General features: G+C 38.1%; 1 long non-coding RNA gene across 1 annotated transcript in view; it reads right to left on the bottom strand.

Annotated features, from left to right (window-relative positions):
• Positions 1-675: 675 nt before the first annotated feature.
• The window catches only part of LOC125619183, a 15,231-nt gene continuing 10,190 nt past the window's right edge, over positions 676-5,716 (bottom strand). The window contains exons 2-3 of the long non-coding RNA XR_007350694.1: positions 2,055-2,057; positions 676-686 (exon numbers count right to left, since the gene is read on the bottom strand). This is a non-coding gene — a long non-coding RNA (uncharacterized LOC125619183). The remainder of the gene's footprint in view (positions 687-2,054; positions 2,058-5,716) is intronic.

The following is a 5,716-nucleotide window of genomic DNA, read 5'->3' as shown; positions in this document are numbered from 1 at the left end:
TAGGTTACACATCCACATTTTTACATAATGCCCTATTAGTAACTTTTGTATTCTGCTACCTTTCCTATCCTCTACTATCCCCCCTCCCCTCCCCTCCCATCTTCTCTCTCTACCCCATCTACTGTAATTCATTTCTCTCCTTGTTTTTTTCCCATTCCCCTCACAACCTCTTATATGTAATTTTGTGTAACAATGAGGGTCTCCTTCCATTTCCATGCAATTTCCCTTTTCTCTCCCTTTTCCCTCCCATCTAATCAGTTTTTATAGGCCAAGGTAGAAACTAGAATTTTTTTTCTCTATGTTCTAAAAAGAAAATAATTTGTAAAGCATATTTTTAGCCAAGCAAAAAGGACAAGAATCATTTTAGAGAAACCCTGAAATACACAAGTAATCCAAAGGCAGATACCTGAGACTGGGTTTGTGCAACATACACATTCCTTGGGCTTCTAAGTAGTAATTGAGGAGGAGATGAAGGCTTTCATTTGTTTTACATAATGAGATTTGACTATGTTCATTGAGTCTTAAAAGGAGTTTTGCCTAAAAGACAGAAATATGGGAACAAACATGTAGTGATATATTAATAAATTTTTAACAACTGGAGCTCTAAAAACAAAATGAAAAACCCTGACTCACAAGGTTGGCCAATTTCTAAACAATTTTCTGAATTAGTAACTTTTCATCTTGGACTGAAAAACCAAACGCAGCCCTGCTGTTTACATGCTGGAAGGACAAACACTTAAAGTCGACTACAAAGTCAACAGGACATATTGTTTCTGCCAAGGTTATGTGGCTGTAAAGCACGGTAACGATCTCTCCTATGAATGATTGCTGCTTTCTTACCAACGACACTCCCTGTTGCCCTCTGCTATTCCCAATCAGATGCCCAATTGCTAAACCTTCTCACCCTCATGACAGCAAGAGACTCCAGGTTAATACCCACTACTATTCTTGTCACAGAAATAGCAACCCACCCAGAAGGGTCTCCCTTTCTTTAGACCCTCCTCAGAATCCTCCAGCAGGTACCCAATGCTTGCAAAGCACAGGTGTCTCTCCCTCTTGCTCAGGGTGACTTTGCCCAGTTGCCTTGAGTGCTCTCCCTTACCGAGCCAGTCAATAAATCTGACTTTGTCAGGCTACAAACTGGAAGTCTTCGGCTAATTAGGCTTTAACACTTTCTCAATGTCAATATTTCCACCAAGGCTGATTTTAAGCTACTTATATGATACCACAGATTTAGGGAGAGAAGAGATACTTCTAGGGAGAGAAGGGCTACTTCACCACTACTGAAGTAGATACAACCTGACCCCAGCACACCACTGCCTGGGTTACACTCGACAGCCAGGAAAGAGATATGCTTTAATATACATCTTTTTTTTTTTGGAGGGGGGTGCTGTGCTGGGATCGAACCCAGGATTGCCCACTTGCTAGGCAAGTACTCTGCCACCAAGCTAAATCCCCAGGGTTAATATCCATCTTTTAGATAAGAAGATCAAGGATATAGAGAGTTTATATAAACTGCTTATGTTCACAAAGCTGGTGTCAGAGCCAGTTTGAATTAGTGTCTTTCTTATTCCATGATCATTTTTATTATTTTTGTTACTTGTTCTTTTTAGTTACACATGATCTGTTAACACCACATGTTTTTCAACATGTTATATTATCATCTGTTCTTATAATAAAGTTCATGTGTGTAGACATTTAAAGACAGTGCCTTCCTGGGTTAGGTTGTGGCTCAGTGGTAGAGCACTTGCCTAGCTTGTGTGATTCACTGGGTTCAATTACAAATAAATAAATAAAACAAAGTCCATTTAAAAAACAATACATTCCTTTGCACATGCAGTACAAAAAAAAAAGACTTTCTATGTCCCCATTTCTATTATCTATTGTTGCTTTACAAAACAAAATATATTAGTTTAAAGACACAACAATGTACTTTTGCTCACTTTTCCCTGGTTTGCCTGGGTGGTTCCATTCCATGTAATGTGAACTGGGGTCTCTCACGTGACTGTATTCAACTGGCAATTGACTGAATACCTTGATTTCTTCTGAATGACCCCCTGAGCCATTCTATGTGGATTCTCTTTCCAGCAATAGAGTGTGGAATTTGTTACAGTATGATATCTGGGTTCCGGGATGGAGTTTTCCAACTAATGTGCAAGCCCTCAACAAGCCTTGCTCAAATCATACTAATGTCCATTGACCACAGCAAGTCACATGACCAATCCCAGAGTCCCTGTGAAAAGAGGCTATATAAGGACATTAATATCAAGAGGCCCAGTTTAGGGTCACCACCATGAGCCTGCCAGAGGTTCTTATTCATATTCATGTAGAGGCCTCTTTCTGAGTCAAGAATATACCAAATAACTGCATTAATACAGTCATTAGTCCTGTGAATAATGAAAGCAGAATTGAAACTAACTTAAAGTTCCTGTCAGTATGATTCTGTGTCAGATATGCATGGCCCTATCATACAATGAGAATTCACAAGTAATAGCAAAGTCATTCTAACAAGCTAGGGAAAAGTGAATAAATCATGATCCTATAAGTACCAATGTCAGTCTACCTCAATGCAGTAAAATTAAAAGTGTCATACACTATGATAGTCATTCAACAAACAATGCACATGGCATCATCATCATTAGGATTGTCATTACAACCACTACACTCTTAACATTTTCTCCCTGAAATTTTCATTTGTAAATCAATGGCAATTTCAGTTTGAAACCAGTTCTAACTATGAATGGCTCCACTATATACTTTTTTTTTTCTGAAGTCAACTCCCCTGACAAATGCTGGGGTGTATCCCCCTTTTTGTTACTGCTTTCTTCTGTCCTTCTTATGGTGGAAAAAAAAAAAAGCCCATTTCCAGAGAACTATTATTGTACATCTACAATAATTATAAGAAAGGTTCAATTACTCTGCTCTAAAATATTCATTGCAAATTTGTGATTTAAAGATATTTCATTTCCTATTCATGTGCAGTTTCCATATGGCATAAATATTTACAGTTAATTATGGAAACTTTCACACATTAATTCCAGTAGCATGAAAAATATATTAATAAATTTATGTTAATAATTGATTCTTTAAAAAATTATTTGGGAGTGAGCAAAGTGAGGAATATCATATAACTATTTTAGCCAGAAGCTTCAGTTTTGGCATTTCTCATTTACCCAGAGATATTTTCCAAGGCCATATTTACATAATCATAAGTTTTAAAGATTAAGCTGGGCACAAAGGTACATACTTGTAATTTTAGGTACTCTGGAAACTGAAACAGAAGGATTGTAAGTTCAAGACCTACTGGGAAACTTAGTGAGACCCTATCTCAAAACAAAAATTCTATAGAGGAGCTGGGTTATAGATCATCATCAGAGCACTGGCCAGATCTATGGAAGGCTCTCAATCATTCCCCAGTACCGCATTAAGAATAAATAAATAAGGACTGGGGTTGTGGCTCAGTGTTAGAGCACTTGCCTGGCATCTTATATGATGCCTCAGCATCATATAAGAAATAAAATAAAAGTATTCTGTCCAATTACAATTTTTAAAAAATACTAAATAAATAAATAAGATATTTTATCTTAGGATCCCTCTCCAGTCTGAACTCGCCAACAATACGTGTCCCCGAGATACACTTAGTTTGGGTATTATGGTACATATTTATGTGATTTGCAGTCACTTCAACCCATAATTAGGTTACTGCCAGTCACTCCAATATTTTTACTCCAATATTATTTTACTCCAATATTATTTTTTAAATGCAAACTGTATCTTATGTTTATCCAATTAAAAGTTCTTCAGATGCACAAGCAATGACTTCTACTTCTTTTGTAGACTCAAGGACATTGCTAAGCACAGTGACACACAACTATAATCCCAGCAACTCAGGAGGCTGAGGCAGGAAGATCACCAAGTTCAAGGGCAGCCTAGGCAACTTAGCAAGACTCTGTCTCAAAATAAAAACTAAAAAGGACTGAGGATGTATCTCAGTGGTAGAACACCCCAGAGTTCAGTCTCCCATACCAAAAGGTAAAATAAAGCAATATAACATAAATAAAGAAAAGTCCAAATACATTGGTACATGTCTACAATCCCAGAGATTCAGAAGGCTGAGGCAGAAGGATCACAAGTTTGAGGCCAGTCTCAGCAACTTAGTGAGACCCTGAGCAATTTAGTCTCCAAAAAAAGGGTGGGGGAAGCTGGGGATGTGGCTCAGTGGTGAGAGGCCCCTGGGTTCAATACCCATGCACTTCTTCCCAGCATCAATCCTAGCTGCTGATCTATTAGTCAAAACTAAAGAGTAACTGGAAACCAGTCTTTTGTTTTGTATTCCTCCAGTGTTGCTCTCCTATAGAAAAAAAAGCAGCAACGGAAAAGAATCTAGTTCTGGCAACAAATCTCTGGAAACCCAAAGTCATTATCTGAGAACAAGGGCTACAACAACTACATTAGCAATAGGAAGTACCTTCACAGGGTGCTTAATTTGTACTGGGCATCAGGCTGAGGACTTTATATTGATCATCTTGTTCATTCCCCTTAATATACCCCTGAGGTAAGTTCTGTAATTGGATGATTGTATTCTGTAAATCCTAGGGTGGATCTGACATGGAAAAGAGAACAAGGGTACCTAAAGAGGTCCAGCAGTCAGGATGAGAAAGACGCAGCAGCCTAGATAACAAAATCCCAGACAGGCAAGAATATAGTCCAGCAGAGATATAGTCACCTAAGACTATGTGCTTTTCCCCAAACCCCCACACACTTTAGCATTCCACAAGGAAAAGGGAACATTTGGTATATATGTGTTAGGTAAACCTGAATTAACTGGGATTGCTTCCACTAATAGATGAATTGGCATTTGTAATAAAAATTAATTGCAGTTAAGGAAAAATAAATCCATATTTTTTGCACAGCTGCATTTGTGGAACTAAATAATAATATCACCCCAGTATTTTAGGAAGCAAAGCAAGACTGATATTCAAACATTACACACCTTCCCAAGATTTACCGAGCATTCAATGATTGTGTCTGGATTTGAAGTCATAAAATCTAAATATTCAGTTCACTTTTTTTTTTAATAGTATCAGGGATTGAACTCAGAGATGCTTAACCACTGAGCTACAACCCTATTGCTTTTTTATATTTTATTTAGAGATAAGGTCTCACTGAGTTGCTTAGGGCCTTGCTAAATTGTTGAGGCTGGCTTTGAACTCTTAATCCTCCTGCCTCAGGCTTCTAAACCACTGGGATTATAGGTGTGCACCACCACACCCAGCCTGAGTTCACTTTTCTGAATATTGGATATGTAAAAATTGAAAATCCAGTTGGCCACAAGAGTAATTTAGATACTCTGGCATTAACCTGACTCAATACTGTTTCTTCCAGAAGTTACGTCCTTTCTGTATACTCTGAATCACCAAGAAAGGTGCTAACATATTTGGATTATATGCCACTGTACCCAGCTTGAATTTTATTTCCTCATAGAAATATAATTCAAGCTGGGGACAATGGCGTACACGTGTAATCACAGCGGCTGGCGAGGCTGCAGCAGGAGGATCACGAGTTCCAAGCCAGCCTCAGCAAAAATCAAGGCACTAAGCAACTCAGTGAGACCCTGTCTCTAAATGAAATACAAAACAGGGCTGGAAATGTGGCTCAGTGTTTGAGTGCCTGAGTTCAATCCCCGTACCAAAAAAAAAAAAAAAAAAAAAAAAAA

The sequence above is a fragment of the Marmota marmota genome, unplaced genomic scaffold (assembly GCF_001458135.2).
Source record: "Marmota marmota marmota unplaced genomic scaffold, marMar, whole genome shotgun sequence".
Lineage (NCBI taxonomy): Eukaryota > Metazoa > Chordata > Mammalia > Rodentia > Sciuridae > Marmota > Marmota marmota.
This window is presented reverse-complemented; position numbering and strand designations above follow the sequence as displayed.